The sequence below is a fragment of the Acomys minous genome (genome assembly GCF_964271855.1).
Source record: "Acomys minous genome assembly, chromosome: 2".
NCBI lineage: Eukaryota > Metazoa > Chordata > Mammalia > Rodentia > Muridae > Acomys > Acomys minous.
This window is the reverse complement of record NC_140484.1, coordinates 130,449,978-130,474,470: the sequence shown is the minus strand read 5'-3', so window position 1 is coordinate 130,474,470 and position 24,493 is coordinate 130,449,978. Positions and strand designations below refer to the sequence as shown.

The following is a 24,493-nucleotide window of genomic DNA, read 5'->3' as shown; positions in this document are numbered from 1 at the left end:
CCAATCTTTCAGCATTAAATCAACATCTTAACAATTTCTTCGGGGCTGAAAGGCCCTCTCCACGCTGGGACAGTCATTTCAGACTAATCCTGGCTGGTGCAGGCTGCCCCTCCTCCCAGCTTGCACCCCACCCGTCTGAGAATGACAAAGGGCTCCATTAACACAGCTTCCAGCCATACAAAAGCCATCTTTCCAGATTAACCCCAGTGCCCCCAAGAACTCGGGTGGCATCAGTTTTTAAAATGTCATCCTGGCTCTTTATCCTCAGCCTCAACAGTTTTAAGCAGAACGAAGAGTGAGTGGAGATCCGCCTACAGCCCTTGGCTGCAAGGATGGAAGGAAGGACAGGGGAAAGTGGGGGCATGGCTCCCAGGGAGCCCCACCTGAGGGAGGAGGAAGAGGAGGGCTCTAAGAATTGGAAGGCACTCCAGGGCCTGGTCAGGATGTCCAGTGTCCTTGGGCTTCAAGTAAGGTGAGGCTGATTCCTAAAAGGTGCTTATGCTTTGTGGAGGGAGGGCGCGGGGAGCAGGTGCTTGACAGGCCAGGGACACAGGCTGCCTGGCTTTGGCTTCCAGGTTATGACTAAGGATTCAGATCCAGAAGGCAGGCTGGAGCTCAGAGCATCTGAGCTTGAGGGGTCCAGAGACTCTGGAAGCTCCTGGGTACCAGGACGTCCCTGACACCCACAATCTGCCCCCAGACACTCTGAGATGAGGACAGCTGCCTGGGTGTTGAGACCCAGTGAGCAGTCCCTTGACCCCAGCTCACTTGTACGTCCCAAGGGCCCAGTGTTGTGAACTAGTACTTTACCCCACACCTTTGGCTCTCCTGGTGCAAAAGCATGGAGCCTTCTGTGGGACTCGAAGGCTTCCTCTTCCGGTGAGCCTTATTGTGCCCAAGCTTCAAGGTACCCAGGATCTACCTCTCCCTGGCCGCCCTTAGGGCCCACTCAGACCCCAGTCAGCCACTTACCTCATAGTCCTGAGCCACTCACACAGAGCAGAGTCCCTGCTACAGAGGGACCGTGGACACTTCTACCTGCCAAAGACAGGGGCACAGATGGGTGTCCCCACTCTGAGTGCTTTGAAAAGCAGCATGGCAGCTCTTTAAAAAGTAAATGACATTGTCAGGGTGTGGTGGTACACACCTGCCACACTAGCACTTGGGAGGCTGAGGCAGGAAATAAGAGTTCAAGGTCAGACAGTGCCACACAGTGAGGCTCTTTTAAAATAACAAATAAGAGGGCTGTTAAGAGCACTGACTGTTCTTCCAGAGGCCATGGGTTCAATTCTCAGCAACCACATGGTGGCTCACAAGCATCTATAAAGGGATCTGATGCCCTCTTCTGGCCTGAAGATGTATATGCAGGCAGAGCTCTCATACATTAAAAAACAAACAAACAAACAAACAAAGAAAACAAATAAAATCCATGCAGATGTGGTGGTGCATGCCTGTAATCCCAACTGTTGGGAAGGAGAAGGATCAGGAATTCAACACCACCCTTAGCTACATGGAAAATTTTAGGCTAGACTGGACTATATACACAACCCCCTGACTACAGCATGTGAAGATATTTGCTTCTAGAGATTATGACATGGGTTCAGTCCCTGGGTCTCACACAGTAGACTGAGAAAAACAACTCTTGAAAGTTGTCCTTTGACCTCCACACTTGTCCCCCCCCCCATAACTAATTTTTTAAAATACGTTAAGTTTTACATGTATGACTGTTGTAGCTGCATATATGTTTGAGCACTGTGCCCATAAATAATTGTTTTTAAGTTAAATGTGCTGGGAGGCTGGAGAGATGGCTCAGGAGTTAAGAGCACTGGCTGCTCTTCCAGAGACCTGGGTTCCATTCCTAGCACTCAGCTCAGACCTATCCAGTTTCAGGGGATCCAACACTGTCTCCTGGCCTCCAAAGGCACAAGACATATATGTGTTTCACAGACATACATGTAGGCAAAACACCCATACACATTAAATAAAAATGGATAAATGGAAATTAAAATCAAACACATGACACTAGGGCTGCAACCCACTGCCCTGTGAGAGCATGAGCTTGCCGTGCTTGAGACCCCTGAGTGCTGTTTTCAGCACCAAACACAGACAAGCAAGCCTCATGGATTTAGCCAGGAATCACCATTCTATCCCCAGACAATCCCGTGAAAGCTGAAAATGCAAATCCTCCCAAAACTCTTACATGAGTGTATGTGAAACAGGGCCGCAGATGTAGTAGGCCCTGGGACCTTGGCACCACGGACTCCATGGTGAGAGCACCATTCACACTGTAAAATTCAGCACACAGGCAGCAGCACCTGCCCAGACTAAAGTCATCAAAGCCCAGAGTTCTGTGAAAGTTTCTAAATGAACCAACCTTGTTTTTTTGTTTTGTTTTGTTTTGGGCTCCTGTGGGTCGGCTTCTGGCTAACTGTACTTGTTAACCCAAGTATGTCAAGCCAGAGTATGATGCTTAAAAGTTCACCCTGAGATGGGCTTAGTGCTATGTTAAGATCCCAAACACCCAGTGCAATCCCTGGCCAGCTAATAAAGACTTTCTATTAGCTTAAATCCATGCCTGAGCAGTCTTCTCTGGTGAATGCCCCCTAACAGCGCATAGCCAAAAAGTGTGAAGGGCCCAGCCGCCCACCAACAGATGAATGGATAAACAGAATCTGCATATCTGCACAATGGACTATTATCCAACCATAAACAAGAATAAAGTCCTGATTCATGCTGCAACATGACAACAGTATGCCAAGTGAAAGACTGCAGAAACAAAGGGGCACATGTCCCATGATCCCATTATATGAAACATCCACAATGGCACGTCCAAAGAGCCAGAGAACGGACTAGCTGTTGCCCAGGGCAACTCGTGGGAGGGCTGGAGCATGACTTTGGGTGAGGACTAAGGTTCTCTTTTGGGGTGATGAACATGTTCTGAAGTTCGCGTGCGGTGATGGCTATGCAATTTAAAATATTAAACCACTGAGTTTTATACTTTAAAGAATTATCATCTAGGGGCTGGAGAGATGGCTCAGAGGTTAAGAGCACTGGCTGCTCTTCCAAAGGTCTTGAGTTCAATTCCCAGCAACCACATGGTGGCTCACAACCGTGAGATCTGGTGCCCTCTTCTGGCCTGCAGGCGCACATGCAGGCAGAATTCTGTATAAATAATAAATTAAAATCTTTAAAAAAAAAAAAAAGAATTATCATTTAATATTGGGCTAATGTTCTCTAACATTGATCTACAGCCCCAAGTGTCTAAAGGGTGACTTTTATGATTGGCGAGTTGTATTTCAATAATACATTTTAAGAAAGGTTTAATTAGACGTGCCACTCCCTCCTCCTCCCCACTCTCCCACTCAGCTCTTCGCTTCTTTCCACACTTCTCCACCTGCCCGGTGAGGAGTCAGGTCACGGCTGTTGCTCAGTGATCTGTCCGGCTTCCTCTGCACAGGTGAGCCCCGTGACCTTAGGCTGCTTCCTGACGTGCATTTCTTTTTATTTCTTTATTTGTTTAATTTTGAGCCAGAGTTTCGCTGTATAGCTAAAGCTGGCCCTAAACCCAAAGTGGTTCTCCTCCCTCAGCTGGGATGATGGGAAGGCTCCCTCATGCTTACTGTGACGGTCTGGATGGGGGCAGACCTCCACTCATGCTTGAATACTTGGTTCTCACTGGTGGGGCTCTTTGGAAAGATTAAGTGATGTGGGGGGACGGGGTTGTGTGTCACTGGGGCTGGGGTTTCAAATGTCCATACTGTTCTCAGTTAGTGCGCGCGCTCTCTCTCTCTCTCTCTCTCTCTCTCTCTCTCTCTCTCTCTCTCTCTCTCTCTCTCTCTGTCTCTCTCTCTCTCTCTGTGAATGTGTAATGTGCATGTGGAGGGTAGAAGTCAACATTGCTATATCCCTCAATTATCCCCACTTTATTTTCTGAGACAGGCTCTCTCACTAAACCTGGAGCATCCTCTTCAGCTCTGCTGACCAGTGAACTCCAGGGACTGACTGGTCTCCGCCTCCGCAGTGGTGCGACTACAGGCACACGCCATCACACGTGGCTTGTCTTCCTTCTCGCTGGGAATCAGAACGCAGGCTCTCATTCTTGCCCAGCAAACTGTTTGCTGACAGAGCCGCCTCCCCAACCCCTGACTGACTTTCTATCCTCTGCCTCAGCCTCCCGAGTGCTGAAGTCACAGGCATGTGCTACGGACCACCCTAGCCGGGTATGGGGGTCCCTGGGATGAGGGTCCTCGAAGACTAGGTGGGTAAGGATTCGGCAGAGGCAGTTTGAATCTGAATGTATTTTGTAGCTCTCAAGCAAGGATTTTTATACATAGTGAAACAAGCGTTGCAACTCTTAGAAGACGTGTTCAGTGAAGCAATCACGAACAGAACACAGAAGATGTGTGTGGTGAAGCTGTTACGGACAGAACAGATAGCATCGTTGTTATTTGGCACAGGAAAGTACAAAATTATCCAAGGTGAATGGCATAATTCCAGGCGCAGGTAAAAAATCCTTATGGTCTGTAGTATCTAACCTATATTTTTGTGAATCTTCAAGGTATGATTTTAAACTATTTTAGTTTTTTATTTAAGGCTCTCTTAACTGTATACCAAAGCCCACTTCTGACTACACATGTATAACAATATGATATTTTGTTGTTGGGAAAGTTTTTTTTTATCAATCATGATACTATTTTGTAATTTTATAAATGATTTATAAAGTGAAGCGCTCGTTCTCCCGGTGATAAGGTCATGGCTAGTGACTCCATCTCAAGGGATGGTCTCTTATCCAATTTCTCGCTAAAAATCTCAGCCTAGGCGATCAGGAACATCTCGTAGATAAGAAGAGGAACAGAATTAATGAATTGCCATGAGAATTAGGGCCCAATATGTTTTCTCCAGCCAAGAGTTAACACAACTGGTTCCAAGGGACCTCCTTCCTTTGAAGTTAACGGCTCAGTCTGTGGAACCTGTCACACAGAATCTACTGGAGTTGGTGTGGCAGGCACGCACCATCTCACCCAGCCCTGGACTCCCCAGCTTGTATTCCTGATCTCTGGCCGGAGACAGCTGTATGGGACAGACTAACATGGGTATCACAATGTCCCACCTCAAGACATCAGGCATCAAGAGCCTCTATTTTGACAGTCCACATGTTGAGGGGCGCTCTGCAGGTTTTAGTTTTGACTTTAGTACATGTGAATGTATGTTGTATGACGGGGGGACCTGTACATGCTGTGGGATGCGTGTAGAGGTCACAGTACAACCCTGGATGTCATTCCTCATCTTCCACCCTGTCTGAGACAGCGTCTTTCATTGTTTTGTCACTGTATAAGGCACACTGACTGACCTGCGGTCCTCTGGGAATTTTCCTGTGTTCATTCCCCATCTCCCTGTAAGAATTGAGGTGACAGATGAGCACTGTTGTCCAGCTTCTCACGGGCTCTGGGGATCCGAACTGAAGTCCTCAGGCTTGCACAGCCGGTGGTTTGTCCACCGAGTCATCCCCTCAGTCAGCCCTCTTCAGTGATAGGACTGGGGTCGGTTCCTGGGATTAAAATGCATATTAATTTAGGTACAGCAATGCACCATTATTACTTTTCTCATTGCTACTAAATACTTGATAAGAAGCAACCTGATGCGGGGGGTGGGGGGGGGTCTGTTGCCTCATAGTTTAAGAAGAGATAGAGTCCATTGTGGATAGAAGGGAAGGTGGTAAGAGCATGAGGTGACTGGTTTTACAGTATCCATAGTCAGGAAGCAGAGAGTAGGCAGGAAATGAGGTCGGGCTATCAAACCTCAAGGCCCACCCGTTTTCTTGTTTTTGTTTTTGTTTTAAATTTATTTATTATTATGTACACAGTGTTCTGCCTGCACATACACCTGCAGGCCAGAAGAGGGCATCAGATCACAGATGGTTGTGAGCCACCATGTGGTTGCTGGGAATTGAACTCGGCACCTATGGAAGAGCAGGTGGCGCTCTTAACCACTGAGCCATCTCTCCAGCCCATTCTTTTTGTTTTTTAAACAAAATCTCAAATGTTCAGTTTTACCGATGAAGACTCGGGCTCCAGATGCTGGCGTGAAAGTCTGCTAGCTAGCTCAGAGAAGCCGAGAAAACACCCAGCTGACCTTCCTCCTCAACCCATGTCCCAGAAGGTGTGTTCCTCAAAACGGAATGCCCCTCCCTTCTACTTCCTGTGCATCTCTCTATCCATTTTCCTAACTTTCTATGTTTTTTTTTTTTTCTGTGCTCACTCTCTGTCAACTGGCTGCTTGCTCTGCCTCTTGACCTACGGTTGATTTTATTTCATTCATGCAGAAAGCTTTTGGATTAAAGGTGTGTGCTAGGGCTGAGCCACACCACAACTAGAAACAGATTTTTCCAGTAAGCAATGCAATCTTGGGGTTCACAGTGTAGTCAAATATCCTGCAGCACCCACCCTCAGCGGTCTACTTTCTCTAGTGGGGCCTTACCTCGGAGCTTCCAAGGCGATGTCATCAGCTGAGGACCGAGTGTTCAAACACATAGAGAAATGAGGGACATTTCTCATTTAGACCTCAGCATTCTACATCAAAGCTCACAGATATCTCATGATGCAGAACGTTATCTATTCCAACGCCAAAAGCCCCATAGTCTTTAACAGTCCCAACAGTGTTCAGAAGTCTGAGATTTGAAGTTGTCTCTTAAGTGTGAGCCTCTGTATAACAACTACAGCAACAACACAAGTCACGTGTTTCTACCATACAATGGCATAGAGTAAAATTTCCATTCCAAAAAGGAGGAACAGGCCATAGCAAAGAAAGATTAGACCAAAGCAAAACCAAAACCCAGTAGGGCAAATGTCAAAGCCTTGTCCTGGCATCGCCGGTATCCTGCAGTCTTCACTGCAACTTGACTTTACATATTGAGCCTCATGCCAAGGATTCTTAGGACCTCCTTGCAGAAAAACCACCACCCGCTGTCTAGCCCTGTGACCTTCTAGAAGCCTCCATGACCCCCCCTCCCCTCACTCTTGTCCCCGTGCCTGAAAATTCAGCACCACGTGGACAGCATTGCAGAGTTGTTCCGCATTGAGTTCAGCATGTAGCTTTGCCCCCTGGTGGCAGTGGCTTCTGTGTGACTTGGTGACTGCATCCTTAGATAGTTGGGGTTTGCCTGCTTGCCTGTTTTCAGCAGAGCACTCTTTTTATGGTGGCTAATCTTGGGTGTCACCTTGACACACCTGGGAGGGGTGCTGGGGTTTGGTGCCTTTGGTTGTGGTTTCTTGGTTTTGTTTGTTTGTTAGTTTGTTTGTTTTCGAGACAGGGTTTCTCTGTGTAGCCTTGACTGTCCTGGACTCCCTTTGTAGACCAGGCTGGCCTCGAACCCACAGCGATCCGCCTGCCTCTGCCTCCCGAGTGCTGGGATTAAAGGCGTGCACCACCACCGCCCGGCTTGGTTGTGGTTTTTATCAGAGCAACAAGAAAGCAAACCAAAACACATTTCCTAGTTCAGGGTCTCTCTTTTTTTAATGAATTTGCATTTTCATAGGATGGGGCTTTCAGTGGGTGAGGCCTTGCTTTCAGAGCACCCTCTGCTGCCCCCGCCCCCCTTTTTAAATCATCCAGGGCACAGCACCAGGTTTTCTCTTTAATAAGGATAATCCTTTCAACAGCTGCCCTTGCATCTGTCTGGCCTGCAACTTTAAGCTTCCTCCTTCCCCCACCAAACTATACATTTTCATTTCTTTCAACTGAGGACCTGGATAAGAGCAAAGAGCAGTTGTCAAGACAAAGCCTGATTACTGTTATATCTTGTCTTGGAAGTTTTTTATACCAAACAAGTCAGTCCACTGTTTTGTTTGTTGGTTGGCTGGTTGGTTGGTTTTTTGGTTTTCCGAGACAGGGTTTCCCTGTGCAGCTTTGGCTGTCCTGGACTTGCTTTGTAGACCAGGCTGGCCTCAAACTGCCTGCCTCTGCCTCCCGAGTGCTGGGATTAAAGGCGCGCGCCACCACGCCCGGCCATTGTTTTTGTTTGTTTGTTTGTTTTTGTTTTTGTTTTTTGTTTTAGTTTGGTTTCACTTGATGTCTAGAACATGGACAGAATATACCCAGATTCTTAACTGGAATGCAAATCAAACGACTTCTAATCCAATTCCTGGTAAAAGTCCTAATTCCCTTCTGAAACCTCATGAGCTGGACGCCCATTGTACACATTTCCCTTGGCATCTTGTCCTCTAAACTCCCATTAAAATGTCCCTTTGAGCTCCCCTTACCACTTCCCAGGGGACTCTCCAGCCCGTAGCCCCAGGTCCTTCCTCATCCCCCCTGCAAAGCAATCCAATGACCTAAGAACACCTGGTCAGGTTTATTATTTTAAAAAAAAAACCCACTCATGATACCAATTTCCTGGATTACGGACTTTTATCATTGCTATGACAGGCTGATACTTAGAAAAAAAAAATTTGTTTTGACTTACAGTTTGAGAGAGGACACAGTCCATCCTGACGGCAGGATCATGAGGTGCTAGTCACGCTGAGTCCATAGTTAGGAAGCAGAGTGGACAGGAAGAGGGGACTGGGCTGTAACATCTCAAGTCCTCCAAGTTACCTACTTCAGTTCCTGAAAGTTCTACAACCTTCCAACACAGCTGGAGACCAGGTGTTCAGACACATGAACTTATACGGGGACATTTCACAATCAAACACAACACAGCACGTGGCAGGCTGGGATGGGAGAATCATCTGACCTTGGCAGTTCAAGGCCAGCAGAAACGATTTGAAGAAAGGAAAGAAGAAAAAGGAAAAAAGGAAAACGGATGATCGTTGTGAGTTTCGCCTGGGAAAGGCTGTAACACGATTACACACAGGAACAGAATGATGGGCTTTCTGACCTGAGCAGAGACAATTCTGTTCCCAGACATCGGTGAGGGGTGTAGAACTCTGCAGAGCTAAGTAGAGTGGATTGGATGCAAAAGATTCTATCCCCAGAAGAAAAGAGTTCCCAGTTATGAAGGAATTTTAAGTAGAGGCTGGGCAGCAGGTCAAGGGACCTACACAGACGTCCTTTCCCTGAAGGCCAGGAGAGGAGGAGGAAGAGACCCAGCACAAGAACGGAGAGAATCAGTATGGGTCTGCTTTTTACTAACTGTGTGACCTGGGGCATCTCCCTGAGGGCATTGGCTAAGTGGGGCTAATAACTGTGAGAATTTAATGGGAAAACACCTACCCATCAGGCTTTTAATGGCACCATTAGATGACTAAGCTTGTAACAACCAATTGGCAGGGTCCTGGGGCCAACACATCGCCAGAGATGCATCCTCCTCCGCCCCCACACCCCCAAGGCCTTATTTGGCAGCCTGGCTCTTCCTGGCATGTTCTGCTCTTCTGATCCCCAAAGAACAGAGAGCCTCCATCAGGCTAGGTACCCTCAGTGGGTCACCATTTTTGCTAGTTTCTCGACTCATGCATCAGGGAGGCGGAAGCTGCCAGAGACGGGCTCTGAGACAGGGCTTCTGGTCTAAGCCACATTCTATAAAGCATCCAGGCCGAATCAGCATGTTACAGGGTGTACGCCTGTGCTGTTGGAGACACTGCATCCATACAATTGGGCTAGATGACAGTGACAGCTAGAGGCCACCATAAGAACTCCCCAGGGATAAAAACCAATCAACCGCCATAACTGCAGGGCGGGGGCTGCTGTGCGGTTCTGCAGGGCTGTTGGTCTCTTGTCCAAGCTCACACAGCTAAGGAGTCCAGGCAGAAGCCATGAATCCAGGCAACAACATGATACCCCTCTCCTGGCCCCATACTCGGAGCTACAAAAGGGATCTGGATGCCACAGGTTTGTAGGCTTGCAGAACGCACTCTCTTCCAGACATGACCCCTGTTCTATCTCGGAGGATATGAGAGTTGCCCTGCCAGAGGCAATGCTGCCTAGGTGCCCGCTTGAGGGCCTTGACTGAACCCTTTGAGTTTTCTGTCCCCAGTCACCATGCACTTCTCCTCGAAAGCCCATTTGACAGACAAGGAAACTGAGACCACGGAAGGATTAAAGAACTTGAGCAGTAACTGGTGGGGCGAGGCCTGGATCTAGACCTGCATTGTTGGCCAAGGGCGTCCGTGAGGAGTCGATGATGGAGGAGCCTTTCTGTGGGGACAGAAAGAACTTAAGAAACCCTGGATAAGCCTGTGGCAGGCTTTCTGTCCAGTGCCAACCATAGGCCAGCACTAGGGGAAACGGAGAAGTAGGACCTGGGACAGCCCTTGGAACACTGTGCTTGAGTGGTGAGGGACAGCAACTACTTGACAACTCTGTTTGGCCAGTCAGTTAACCAGACAGAGCTACACTTTGGTGGCCAGGGATAGGACAGGGGTGAGGCAGCCGTTGGGGTGACTGGGAGGTTGAGGTAATCATTAACAGAGGCCAGGAAACCGGAGGGGTGAACTGGCCCGAGTTTTTCCCCTGCGAAGTGAGCCAGCAGCAACCAGGAAGACCAGCTCAGACAAGTGTTGTCTCTGCAGCCTTAGTGCGCTACAGGGTGCCATGCCTGGCCTGCCATTGGCCAGCCTTGGTCATCCAGGAACCCCTATGGTGTTCCCCAAACAGCCTGACGTGAGTGGGGATTGCAGTTGCCTTTTTATATAGAGTAAGAACCCGAGCCCCAAATCTAGGCCCTGCTGTTCCAATCTACACTGAGCACAGATAAACACCCAGGACCGGACAGAGCAAGACAGGACAGGGCCACTTTGCTTAACTGACTGCGGTCCTCTGGGCACCTCACCAGGGCCTGCATTTCTCTTCTCCAGCCAGAATCTTTGGGAGTGGGTGTGAAGAAACAAATGGAAAGGGAGGAAAGGGTTCTAGTCTCATTGGGTCCGCCCATTCGCAGGGCCACTCAGCCTTTGGCCCTGGCTGAGTCCCTCCCTGAACGAGATGCATCCTCCAAGTCAGCTAACATCTTCTGCCAGCATTTGGTGGGCCGTGCAGGTCTGCCAGAGCCAACGCCGAGCTGGGCAGTCAGCACCCCGAGATGCTCGCCTACAGCCAACAATACTGGGATGGGAAGGAGGGAGCGTTGGGGCTAGGGCCACCCTTCCACTTCCTAGCCTACACTACTGGGCGGCCTCTCGGGTTCGCATGCGCACTCAGCTGCCCCCACCCCACCCCCGCGAGGCCACGCCTCTGGCCCCAAATGGGAGGAGGCTGCGAGGCGGGGCGGGGCAGACCGAAGCCCCGGGGTCCAAGCTCCAACCCCAGCCCGCGGGCTGCCCGGGCAGCATCTCCCCTGCAGATTCCCAGGCTGTGGCACGGGTTGGTCCAGCCCTCGCCCCAGTGCCCGCACTGTGCCCTGCATCCTGGGAGTCCGGCTCCAGCTGCGGCGACGCCGCAGGTAGGAGGCGCTGCGTGGAGGGAGGCGTGTGTGAGCGCACGTTAGTGTGTGTTTGGGTATGTGTGTGCAGGTGCAGCGCGGACCAGTGCTTGCCTCGGGAGCACGAATCCGAGCAGGGGTTGTACATCCCGTGGATTCAGGGCTGGGAGTTGCGCGCTGGGCTGCAGGCCTAGAAGGCGGAGCCCCTTTCCTCCCTCCCCCAAGATCCTCCCGCCCTCCCACCCCCACCGCACTCATCCCCACCTCCCCCCCCCGCAGCCCTGGCTGAGGGGCCTCCCTTGCCTCCACCTGGGTGTTTCGAGGTCGCGTTGCCAGCGCACATGCGCTGGGGTGTGCTTATCACAGGGGCTTGACTTTCTAATCTTCCTTACAAGTTCCCTTTCCTGTCCCCACCTCTGTGCCTCTCATCTCATTCAACCTTTTAACCTTTCTTGGTGCCCCCATCCCACGGCTTGGAGAAGGCATGAGGCCAAAGATCCCAGCTTTTGATCCCGCACCCCTTCTTGGCCATAGTCTCCTGGTGGAGTGGGTGCCTCTCTCCTTTGCCTGCAGGGCTGGGTGTGTGGTGCTGGGAGCAGGGTGGGTCTGGCAGAGACTGGCTTTTCTCTGGAGACTAGCCAGGTTCCCACTTCCATCTCTCAGGACTGGGGGCGGGGGACAAAGGAAAGCCTTCCTAGGGGGCCCGCGGTGGAATAAGACTGAAGATCATTAACAGGTGCTAAATTTTCCCCTGGCAGCTTTTCCTGTGGTGCGAGTCCACCCCAGACTTCACACAATGAGCCCCAGCTGCAGAAGGGAAGCCAGCCTCCCTCTAAGGTGACCCAGTCAGAATTGGCACCCAGGTCCCCAAGGCAAAAGGCATGATCTCCTCTGTGCCAGAGGGTGGAGCACTCAGCCACTGCCTAGGGCCGCTAAGTGTTCAGGGAGCCAGGGAGACCTTCCTGGGATGTTCTGCCTTGCAAGGGAGGGTTGCTGGACCCAGGATCCTTGCTGGACCTTGCTACTGGCTTAGTGTCCTGGGTGGAGGAGAAGAAGGCCAGAGGAATGGGGTGTGGTGAGCCCCTACTGTGGCCTCTGCTCCAAGCCAGGTCAGAGCCTGGGTGGAGTTGGCCTGAGAGGCCTCTCTTCCCACTGAGAGGCTGGTGGGCTAACAGATGAGGCCCTTACTTGAGTGCTGAGAATAAGGCAGGGGCCATCGCTGCCTGGGAGCCGATAGTTCATTCAAAAGGGGTTGGGAAAAAGCTCAAGGTGAGGAACGGACCTGAGAGTTCCAGTCAGGCCAGGACGGAGCGTGGACAAAGCACAGAGGTGCGAAACTGAGAGCCAGTCCAGTGGGGAAGGCGGGTGTGTCTGGGGGGGGAGAGGTTGCAGTAAAGGTTAAGCACGGACAGCAGCACCCCCCCCCACACACACACACACTTCCTCTCTGTTCTCAGCACCCAATCTGGGCTAGGTGTGGCAAGACAGGAGGGAATGTTGGGGCTCCCAGAACAGGAGTCGGGGAGCTCCAGGGGAAGCTTCTCTCAGACGGGACCACATGAGATGGGGGTTGGGCACTGGTGGCAGGAAGCCTGTGGCTTTCAGTGGGACATCTGTGGGCTTCTCAGAAGCCTGTGCTGTCTCTGTCTTATTCTACCCTACTTTCCCTTAATGCTCTTGGGATGGCCCTGAAGATCCTGTTTCCCATAGAAGGAGGTCCTGCATGGCCCCTCAGAGGGCACTGGGAGGCCACTCTCCACCATCCTCTTGCCTGAAGGGCCTGTCTTCTTTCTCCTCAAGACTGGCTCCTTGCCCCTCTGCTTGCCTGTGCCCCTGAGGCAGAGAGCTTTGCCTGTGGCTCGGTTTCCTCTGGTGTGTGGAGGGAGGCTAAACTTGGGGATGGAAGTGACGCAGCACTTACTGTGAGGTGTTTGGTAGCCAGTTGACAAAAGCCATTGTCACCGAGTCCCTTCACTGAGTAAAGAGAGGGTCATTTTGGAGCAGGAGGACAGAACAGTGGTGGGACGGTCCCCCTGAAGTGGGCACCGTGAATGAGAGGACCTGCTGATCACTGTGAGTCCCCCCCCTTTACTTCTCTCTGTCAGATTGGCCAAGTCCTCTGGCCACCCCAAACCCTTGGGAGAAGCAGGGGTAGGGCAGCTGAGGGGCACCCTACACATGTCTTGCAAAGGGCTCATAGGTGTGAGTCCTGGCTGTCCCCAGTTACAGACAGTAGGTCTGTCACACCTTCTCCAAGTAGCTCTGTAGGCTGAGCAGCCACTGCTGGCTGGCCTATCTCTGTTGAATGAGCTCTCTCCTCCCCTATCTCTCAGAACCTGTGGGGCCCCTCCCAACTACCCAACTCCTCCAGACATTTCTTTTGCTCTGTCAAGCCTTGCTTTCCCATAGTTCCTTGCGGTCCTCAGGCTTGGTCTGCAAGCGCTCCACCTCGGTAGCCTCTTCTCTGGCTAGCGGTGCCACCTCGGGATTGCCTCAGGTGGAACCACCAGCTTCCTTTATGCCTCAGTGAGGGCTCAGTTAACCATGCTCTGTTGTTACTGTTGGGACCACTGTCCTTGGGATCCCAGGCTTCCCAGAGTTGCCTGTGAGACTAGGGTGGCCCGTGGATGTGTCCTGTGATCTTATGTCTCAGTGGGGCATGTGGTCAGATATAGAAGATACAGACCAGTGGCCAGAACAGACCAGAGCCTGTTCCTGGGCACCAGTTTGCCCACTGCTATCATGTGTGCACAGGTGTGGAACAAGGGCTGAGAGGCTGCACATATGTCTGCTTCTGCTAGCCAGTCCCTGCCCGGTACCCTGTCACACCCCCCACCCCTGGTACCCTGTCACCCCCCCACACACACACACCCACACACACACTGGGTGACTTCTGTCAGTCAGGCTGAGGTGGGACGCTGTGACCACCTCTCACTAGTAACTAACTGTAAGAGGCGACTTCTTGTTACACTGGGGCAGTTCAAAATGTCATCCTCCTCCAAGCAGGAGGGAGCAGTCGGGCTCCATCACTCACCGGGTCCCCTGTTCCTCAGGAACATTTTCCCTCATCATTACTGAACCCAAAAGACCAGAAAGTCAGAGACTTAAAATAAGGTAGATTTACCCTCCTGTGGTCCAGGATGTCGGAAGTCAGAGATGAGCCTTGTGGGACTAACCTGCCGGCCGGCTCCTTCTCAAGGCTCCAGGGGAGACAATCCTTGTGACTGAGCCACCCCACTTTCTACTCTACCGTCTCATTCCGTTTCCTCTGCTGCATTCAAGCCTCTCTGTGCCTCCCTATCTTTCTGTTGTTGTTTATTTTCAGTTTTATGTCTCACCATGTGTGTGCAAGGTTTGTGGTCTGCTGGCTGTGCACGCGCCGTGGCTGGTGCGTGGCGGTCAGAGGGCAGTTTTCTGCAGTCATTTTACAGCTTCTGCCTTTACGTGGGTGGTAGAGTTGGAACCCTGGTTTTTCGATTTAGGCAACAAGTGCCTTTACCCCATGAACAGTCTTGTTGGCTCCTCCCCACCCCCTTTTATTTGAGTCAAGGTTTCCTGTGGCTCAGTATAGCCTCAGACCTTGAACGCCTCATCTTCATACCTCTGCCTCCAAAAGGGACTCCAGCATGTGCTGCCACACATGGCTTCATTCATTCATTCATTCATTCATTCATTCATTCATTTGTTCAGGGCACTGGTGAGGAAAGATTCCAGAGCCTTGTCTGTGCTAGCCAGGCACTCTGCCATGGGGCCGTCTTCCCAGCCCTGGTCTCTCTTCAAAGGACATTTACAGTTACTTTTAGGGCCCACCTAGGGCCCTCCCCCTCTCCGTCTTCAAGCCTTTAGTGCTACATGAGGCCCACCGGGGCTAAGGATTCTGATACGGAGGTTTTGGGGAGTCACTATCAGCCCAGGGAAGAAACTGATTGCAATGTTTTTGCAGAACTCCCTTCCCAAATACACCTACACCCAACACACACACACACACATCCCTACTCCCCGGTGCCTACAATGGCTGGTTTCCCTAGTCAAGGTCCTGGATAGCTCACGAAGTCACTCTCAGTGGCTGGCTGTGTCCCCTGCCTGCTTCCTTTCAGACAGGCCTGGGCTGCTTTGTCTCTGGCCCTGCTTGAGTCTGTGGGAGCCAGAACCTAGTGACAGTAGAAGAAGGGACACTCTCACCACGTCCCTGCGGTCACCCCAGTGACTGGGTCCCATCCTGCTAGGATTGTGCAGCTCATGTGAGATGTGCATTCAGTAAAGCTAGTGCATGACTGTCACTGGACCCTCGCCAGCATCTTTCAAGAGGCAGGTAAGCAGGGTGTGGTAGCACATGACTTTAACTCTATCACTTGGGGTGGGGTAGGGCAGAAGCAGGCAGGTTTTTTTTTTTTTTTTTGGTAGTCTATATAGTCAATTCTGTCTCATGCCAGCTAAGGGTACTTAGTGAAACTCTGTTTAAAAAGAAAGAAAGAAAGAAGGAAGGAAGGAAAGAAAGAAAGAAAGAAAGAAAGAAAGAAGTGTGAGAATACTGAATTCTGCTGGGTAGGAATAGGTATGAGAGGAAATGGGCCGAATGAATTGCTTGGCCCTTCCTGGCTCTTCCTCCTTGTTCTGAGAGTGGGGCATTCCAAGCCTGGCTTGGTCTCCTGAGCTCTAGTTTGTCTCTACCTGGGCATGGGGCGGGGACACTGGCATCTAAGGCTGCTATGGGCAAGAAGGACAGTCAGAGCTCAGAGCAGTGTACAGGGCCTGGAAGTGTCACCCCCGTGCCACTCACCTTGATGCCTGGTCCATCACTCTAGGAGGCCTCCAAGGAAGGAGCCCAGCTGACTCCAGAGCACCCTAGCCTGATGGCCATGGCCTGCTTTTCACTCCCACAGCCAACTGCATGTCACGCCAGGTGCCTCTCACCAAGTGCAGCCAGGTTTCCTGGTCTGAGTCTTGCCCTCGCCAGCCCAGCTTGGGCCTCCTTTTCCCTTCAGCTTCCTTGTTAACTTACTCTTGACATCCTGAGCCTGCCTCTCTGGGCTTGCTTGCTCAATCCTGTTTCTTTCTTCCCTTTCCCCCACACCCTGTCCTCCAGCCGGCCCTAACTGGTTTCTTTCCTTCTCCTCCTGCCCTGCCGCCTTTCTGAAGCCCTTGTCCACACAGTGTGCCCACCCCCATGCCCCCACCCTACCCCTGCCAGAGCAGACTCCGTGCCCCCCCCACCCCCAGGTTCTCTGTCTCTCTTCCCCAGCTGACCTCCTGCTGCCCCATTGGCCAGGCACAGAGCAGGGGCAGGGGCAGGACCTGGGTGGTAGGCCAGGCAGCCCCGGGTTCTGATGTAGGACAGGCTCCTGCCTCTGCCCTAAATGTGTCCCCCCCCCCCCCTTCCCTCTGGGCAATGAAAATAGCCCTGTCTGCTTCTAAAGCTGTACAGGAACTTGAGTTGAGAAAAGGCACCTCAGTTTCCCCATCTGAGAATTGGGTACCATTACTCATTGGGTTTCAAACCCTCAGTTTTAAGAAGGAGGTGGAATTAGGGTCACAGCCTGCCCATGCGAAAGCGGGGAGGGCGGCAGGGAGGATGGCTGTCCTGGTAACAGACCTACCAGATTAGAAATCAAGTATCAATGCGGTCTCCACCCCACCTTCCATGGTAGGAACCTTCAAGCCAAAGAAAGCAGGAGCACCTGGAGTCACGTGACTGTCTGTCCTGTCAGGGGAGTGAGTGGCACCTGCATCCTGGGCTCCGGCATCCTGCTCTCCCTCCCTCATCCTGGTGGGATCCACTCCTTTGCTGGGAAGACATGCTGCATCTGCCCCACCCCCACCCTACTCCCATTTCAGTGCCTTCTCCACAGCGTGTGATGCCGCGCTGTGAGGTGTGGAAGGGTGACCCCTGTCATCCTGTGTTGCCCGAGCTGAGGGTTTTCCTGAGTCTCTGAGAGCTCAGACAGTGGCAAGTTAGTCACCAGGGCAGAGCCTGTGCAGGAAGCCAGCCTCTCCCCCATGCTTTTGGCTACATTTTCAGCTTCTTCCTGTCACTGCCTATAGCCCACAGGAGCCCAGGGGCTGAAGTACCCTCCGCCCCACCCCCCACACCGTACCCCACCTCAACACCCTCCTGCTTGCAGAGGCCTCCCAGCTCTTGTCTGCTTATGACGCCTTCAGCAAGACCTCATCCCAAATAAAAACAGCTGTGGTCAGGCCTGTGACTCAGGGCCACACAGAGCCAAGAAAGAACTCCCCCCCTCCCCCCACTCTGTGTATATATGGAGGCATCCAGGCATGCTGGACCTCCATCCCTTAGGGCTAGCTCAGACTCGGTGTTCCATGTGCCTGGCCCTGCCCCCTCCGGCCTTGGAGGTGGGGGGTGAGGGGCGAACAGGGCCACCACCTGGGAGGTTGGTGTGTCAGGAGCTCCTTGTCGCTGGGCCAAGAGGGTTTGGACACCAACAGAAACGATAAGGAGAAGGGAAGGACAACAGGATTTCCCAGTGTGGGTGCCAGCCTGCCTGGCGTTGGCTGGGTGACTCATTTGGGCCTGGCTGCCTCCGCTCCGCAGCCAAAAGTCTCTACAGCCAGGAGCCTGGAAGCCTGAGTGGCCGGAGCCCAGCTTTCCCATCACACTTGCTCCATCCTCATCCGTCCATTGCCCCTTCCTCAGGATAGAGAGAGCAGGAGGCCCCAGTGGGCCGCAGGGGGAGGCAGACTACAGCTTTGGCAGGACAAAGAGATAGGTCTACTGAGAATATAGCTAAAGTGGGGCTTGCCTCACCCCTGCTCACAGTGCTGGAGAGAGAACCCAGGACCCCTCTGCATGCTTAGCCACACATTCTAACATGGAGACAAGAGCACCAAGGACGCTCTGCATGCTAGCCACACACTCTAACATGGAGGCATATCCCATGCTTCATCTGTAAGTGTAGCCAGCATTCTCCCTGGCCTGCAACCTGCTCTGCTGCCATTGGGAGCACTGACCACAGTGCGCATGCCCCCAGCGCACACCCCCAGCGCACACCCCCAGCGCACACCCCCAGCGCACACCCCCAGCGCACACCCCCAGCGCACGCCCCCAGCGCACGCCCCCAGCGCACGCCCCCAGCGCACACCCCCAGCACATCTGCCACGCTGGCTCCCTCTTCACCTGGATTGCCTCGGCAGTGAGCAGTTCTGAGTACACCTGACTGGAAAGCACAAACAGTGCCATAGTTGGGGTCTGGAATGTTCCCCAAAGGCCCATATGCTGAGGGCTTAGGTGGCGGAACCCTTTGGAGGTAGGAGAAGGCCTCAGGTCACCGAGGGTGTGCGTTTGGAGAGGAACCCCGATTTCTTCTCCTGATTTCACTTTGTACAATCATGATGGATTATGAAGTTTGGCCTCACCTCGAGGTCCCCAACAGTGCTTTCCAGCCCCACATTAGAGGCCTGAATGGAATGTGTTCACCCATCATGGGTTGGGACTACTCGAACTCTGAGTCACATCAGCCTTTCTCTCTAGAAGCTGGTCATCTCAGGTGTTTATCACAGTGACAGAAAACCGACTGACTGACATGGTAGCCATTAGCCGTGAGTTACACCCGCTTGTTAAATATTCATCAATATTATTATTATTATTATTATTATTATTATTATTATTATTATTATCATTGTTATTATTGTTGTGTGGGACTGGGGGGAGGCATGCCACAGCAGGTGTGTGGAGGTCAGAGGGCAACTCTGTGAAGTCAGTTCTCTCTTTCCCTCCCTCCCTCCCTCCTTTATGTGGGTTTTGGGAGTTGAACTCAGGCTGCCAAGTCTGGGTAGCGGGGTGCTTTACCCTGAGCTGTCTCTCTGACCCTTGTTTTTGGCTTTTTCAAACAAGGCCTCATGTAGCCCAGACTAGTCTTGGATTTCTTTTGTAGTAGAGTCTGGTCTTGAACTCTGGATCCTCCACGCCACCGTGCCCACTTCACATACCTCTGGGGGGTCACACTAAGTGAGCGCTCTGCCAACTGAGCTGTTCCCCAGCCCCTAGGCCACTAGTCCTTATCCATTTGTCTATTGGTGGACACTTCAGTAGTTCCCGTCTCTGGTGAGCTCTGCCGTAGTGAGCATGCGTGCAGGCGTCTCTTCCACCATCTCTGGTGAGCTCTGCCGTAGTGAGCATGCGTGCAGGCGTCTCTTCCACCATCTCTGGTGAGCTCTGCCGTAGTGAGCATGCGTGCAGGCGTCTCTTCCACCATCTCTGGCGAGCTCTGCCGTAGTGAGCATGCGTGCAGGCCACTCTTCTACCATCTCTGGTGAGCTCTGCCGTAGTGAGCATGCGTGCAGGCGTCTCTTCCACCATCTCTGGTGAGCTCTGCCGTAGTGAGCATGCGTGCAGGCGTCTCTTCCACCATCTCTGGTGAGCTCTGCCGTAGTGAGCACGCGTGCAGGCGTCTCTTCCACCATCTCTGGTGAGCTCTGCCGTAGTGAGCACGCGTGCAGGCGTCTCTTCCACCATCTCTGGTGAGCTCTGCTGTAGTGAGCACGCGTGCAGGCGACTCTTCCACCATCTCTGGTGAGCTCTGCCGTAGTGAGCACGCGTGCAGGCGTCTCTTCCACCATCTCTGGTGAGCTCTGCCGTAGTGAGCACGCGTGCAGGCGTCTCTTCCACCATCTCTGGTGAGCTCTGCTGTAGTGAGCATGCGTGCAGGCGACTCTTCCACCATCTCTGGTGAGCTCTGCTGTAGTGAGCATGCGTGCAGGCGTCTCTTCCACCATCTCTGGTGAGCCCTGCCGTAGTGAGCATGCGTGCAGGCGTGGGATTGCTGGCCCAGGCTAGGCCTGTTTTAGATTGTTTTGTGAGTGTGACCAGGGCTTTAGCATATAGCCAAGGCTGGCCCAGAGCTCATGGTCCCCCTGCCTTGATCTCCCCACTGCTAGTGTCATAGGTGCACACTCATTTGCTGCTGTCTACGGTGGCTGCATGGGTCCCCTTTGTCCACATCCTCACCCAAGCGCCGTTCATCTTTCAAGAACTCTACCAGGTGTGAGAGAGCACGTCTACACGTCTTTTTCAGTTTTGATTTTTCCCCTGATGGCTACTGATGTTGAACTGATGTTTATATACCCGATGGCTGTTCATATTTCGTTTCTGAGAAGCATTTGTTTAGATCTTTTGCCTGTTTTCCAGCTGAGTGCCTGCTGTGTGGCCACTGAGCTGCACGAGCGCCTTATTATGTTATAAATTGGTCTCTTACCAGAAGTCGACTTTGCATTCTGTGCGCTGCCTTGGCTCCGTGGATCACATCCCCTGCCTCGCAGAAGCTGTTTAGTTTGCTGTCGGCCTGTTTGTCTGCTTTTGCCTCTGCTTCCTGTGCTTTTGGAATTACATAAAACTATAAACAAATAGATAACTGCCCAGACCAGTGTCATGGAATTTGCCCTGTTTAACTCTGGTAGTTTCACTTTATAGTTTCTGGTCTTTAGTACATTTGAGCTGGATTTTGCACATGTGAATTTAGGGTATAACTATATTTTGTTACATGTGAGTTTCCCCTGTTCACACCCCCTTGACTGCAGTCTAGTCCCTTTTCCACTGAGTGATGGTGAGACCTTTGCTGAAAATTAATGAACTTTAAACATGTATCTAACCCTCTGAATTCCTCTTTGTTCCTGGTCTCATGCCCCAGTGCCATGCATGGTATTTTGATTATCATAGTTCGTGTGTGTGTGTGTGTGTGTGTGTGTGTGTGTACGTGTGTGTATGTATGTGTGTGTATATGTGTATACATGTGTGTGTTTATGTGTGTGTACACATGTGTGTATGTGTGTATACGTGTGTGTGTGTGTGTGTGTGTGTGTGTGTGTATGTGTGTGTATGTTTGCATTTGTGTATGTGCCGGCTAGTTTTATGTCAACCTGAACACAAGCTACAGTCATCTGAAAGGAAGGAACCTCTATTAAGAAAATGCATCCATAAGATTGGGTTGTAGGCGGGCTTGTAGGACATTTTCTTAATTAGTGGTTGATATGGGAGGACCCAGACCGCTGTAGGGAGTGCCACCCCTGGGCTGGTGGTCCTGGGCGCCTCAGCGTCTCAAGGGCTAGGACCATAAGTGGAGTCATCGCACTCAGCTCCACTGTTACTTCTGAGTCAGTCTTTTCCCAGCCACTGCGTCACAGTGAGCATCCTTTTCGGATGCTGCGGAATTCTGTTCCTAGTCCTTTGCTGAGGCTTTTCTGTAGCATATAAATCCACACAGAAACTGCCTACGCTGCTGGAACTCTCCTGATTTTCTGTGTCTGTATTCCTCAAGAACCTCTGACCTGTATCTTTCTTTTTTCTTTTGATGTATGTATGTGGGTCTGTGCACCTGAGCGCAGTGCTTGAAGAGGCCAAAAGAGGCCCTTAGCTCCCCTGGAGCTGAAATTGTAGGTGGTTGTGAGGCCCCCATGTGGGTGCTGGAAATAGAGCTCAGGTCACCTGAGAGTGCAGAAGGTGCCCTTAACTTCTGAGCCTCCTCTCCAGCTTGCCTGTAACTTGCCTTTCTGGCTTTGGCATCAGGGCGATCCGGCCCAGCCTTTTCAATTTGATCTAATGAAATCACGTAGCAATGCCCCTGTTGTTTAATGCTATGCCTGTGAGCTCCATCTGTGGGGCTGCGTACAAGCGTGGGCTTGTTTTCTCTTATTTGAACAGAGAACAGCAACAAAATCTCTCACCCAGTCCTTTATTGGTGGCCTTTGAATAGTTTCTGATTTTCTTTATATATATATATTTTATTATTTTATTCATATTACATCTCAATTATTATCTCATCCCTTGTATCTTCCCATTCCTCCCTCCCTCCCGCTTTCCCCCTACTCCCCTCCTCTATGACTGTGACTGAGGGGGACCTCCTCCCCCTGTATATGATCATAGGGTATCAAGTCTCCTCTTGGTAGCCTGCTATCCTTCCTCTGAGTGCCACCAGGCCTCCTCATCCAGGGGACGTGGTCAAATATGGGGCACCAGAGTTCGTGTGAAAGTCAGTCCCCACTCTCCACTCAACTGTGGAGAATGTCCTGTCCATTGGCTAGATCTAGGTAGGGGTTCGAAGTTTACTGCATGTATTGTCCTTGGCTGGTGCCATAGTTTGAGCAGGACCCCTGGGCCCAGATTTGCCCATCATAATGTTCTTCTTGTAGGTTTCTAGGACCCTCTGGATCCTTCTATTTCCCCATTCTCCCATGCTTCTCTCACCTAGAGTCTCAATAGGATGTCCTCCCCTCTGTCCCACTTTCCTGGTAAGTGAAGACTTTCATGGGACATGCCCCTTGGGCTAGTGTCTAGATATAAGTGAGTATATACCATTTGACTCTTTCTGCTTCTGAGTTAACTCACTCATTATGATCATTTCTAGTTCAATCCATTTGTCCACAAATTTCGGGAATTCCTTGCTTTTAATAGCTAGATAGTATTCCACAGTGTATATGTACCACAGTTTCTTTATCCATTCTTCTACTGAGGGACACTTAGGCTGTTTCCATGGTCTGGCTATTATGAATAAGGCTGCTATAACATGGTTGAGCATATGTCCTTGTTGTGTACTGGAGCATCTTCTAGGTATATTCCAAGGAGTGGAATAGCTGGGTCTTGAGGAAGCCCTATTCCCAGTTTTCTGAGAAAGTGCCAGATAGATTTCCAAAGTGGCTGTACTAGTTTGCATTCCCACCAGCAATGAAGGAGTGTTCCTTTCTCTCCACATCCTCGCCAGCATGTGGTGTCGCTTGAATTTTTGATCTTAGCCATTCTGATGGGTGTAAGATGGAATCTCAGAGTTGTTTTGATTTGCATTTCCCTGATGACTAAGGAGGTTGAGCATTTCTTTAAGTGTTTCTCAGCCATTCGATATTCCTCTTTTGAGAATTCTCTGTTTAGTTCTGAGCCCCATTTCTCAATTGGGTTATTTGTTTTGGTGGTATTTAATTTCTTGAGTTCTTTATATATTTTGGATATTAGACCTTTGTCAGATGTAGGGTTGGTGAAGATCTTTTCCCAGTCTGTAGGTTGTCGCTTTGTTCTCTTGACAGTGTCTCCTACCTTACAGAAGCTTCTCAGCCTCATGAGCTCCCATTTATTAATTGTTGATGTTAAGGCCTGGGCTGTTGGTGTTCTGTTCAGGAAGTTGTCTCCTGTGCCAATGTGTTCCAGGCTCTTTCCCACTTTTTCTTCCAACCAATTTAGCATCTCTAGTTTTATGTTGAGGTCTTTGATTCACTTGGAGTTTCTGATTTTCAACATAGCAGCTTCTACTGTGATAGCTCGGGCTTTGACATGTCTGGGAATCTCGCACATGTGCAGTAGGAGGAGGAGGATCAGGAGTCCACAGCTTTAAAAAAAATCTTTAAAAAGAAATCTGTGCTCAACATTCTTGTGTGTCACTGGTTCTGTGGGATATAGTTGATAGAGTCTCAGAGTGAACTAACGGGACGATGACCTATGTGTTGCTCTTACACAGCAGAGTCTCAAGCAGCTTTGCAGAGTCACTGTGCAGGTGTCCACCCCTGCCAGGTGTCAGAGCTCCACTTGGAGTTTCATTGTTTTGGTTTTGAGGATGGAACCCAGGATGGTATATATAGGCTAACCCATCCCTGTGCTACTGAGCCTCGAACCCGGTCCACGCATGGGACACGTGTGAGCTAGCGTGCGGTGCTTCTCCCTCTAGCTCCCTAGTAGGATGTGCTGGTCTCTTCCCACGATTTTACCACGTGCTTCTTGCTGGTCGGTGAAGTCCAGCACTCCCTTTCTATTTGCTGGATGTTTGGAGTCGCTCTTTCTTTTACATGGCGCTGTTTTGTTGTTGTTTATGTTTGTTTTATGGTTATCTTATTTTATGCGTATGGGCGTTTTGTCTAAATGTATGTCTGTTCCTGTGGAGGCTCGAAGAAGGAATTGATCACCTGGAACTGGAGTTACAGATGGTTGGCTGGGAGCCATCATGTGGGTGTTGGGAGCCGAACATGGGTCCGCGGCAGGAGTGCCAAGTGCTCCTAACCGCTGAGCCAGTTCTCCAGCGACGTTATGCTGGTGGTAGGCAGCCCAGTGGCTAGGGTTCCACTGCCGTTTTCTTGGGGTTGGTTCTCTCTGTTGTGTGAGGTAGGGTCAAGATGGCTCTTCTTCCATGTGGAGAGCAAGTGACCCGC

At 51.2% G+C, this 24,493-nt stretch overlaps 1 protein-coding gene and 1 long non-coding RNA gene across 3 annotated transcripts in view; one reads left to right on the top strand and one right to left on the bottom strand.

Moving 5' to 3' along the window:
• Nucleotides 1-4,305: 4,305 nt before the first annotated feature.
• On the bottom strand, nucleotides 4,306-16,516 carry LOC311608928. Of its 2 annotated transcripts, XR_014783195.1 has the most exons (4): nucleotides 16,134-16,516; nucleotides 6,478-6,701; nucleotides 5,351-5,548; nucleotides 4,307-4,414 (listed from the first exon to the last, which is right to left on the bottom strand). It is a non-coding gene; the product is annotated as an uncharacterized lncRNA (long non-coding RNA). The 2 variants fall into 2 exon arrangements; XR_014783194.1 differs by having other exon boundaries at nucleotides 4,306-5,548.
• CAPN5 (calpain 5) overlaps nucleotides 11,192-24,493 on the top strand; it is a 57,457-nt gene continuing 44,155 nt past the window's right edge. The window contains exon 1 of the mRNA XM_084801571.1: nucleotides 11,192-11,374. The gene's annotated coding sequence lies outside the window, so the exon portion shown is untranslated. The remainder of the gene's footprint in view (nucleotides 11,375-24,493) is intronic.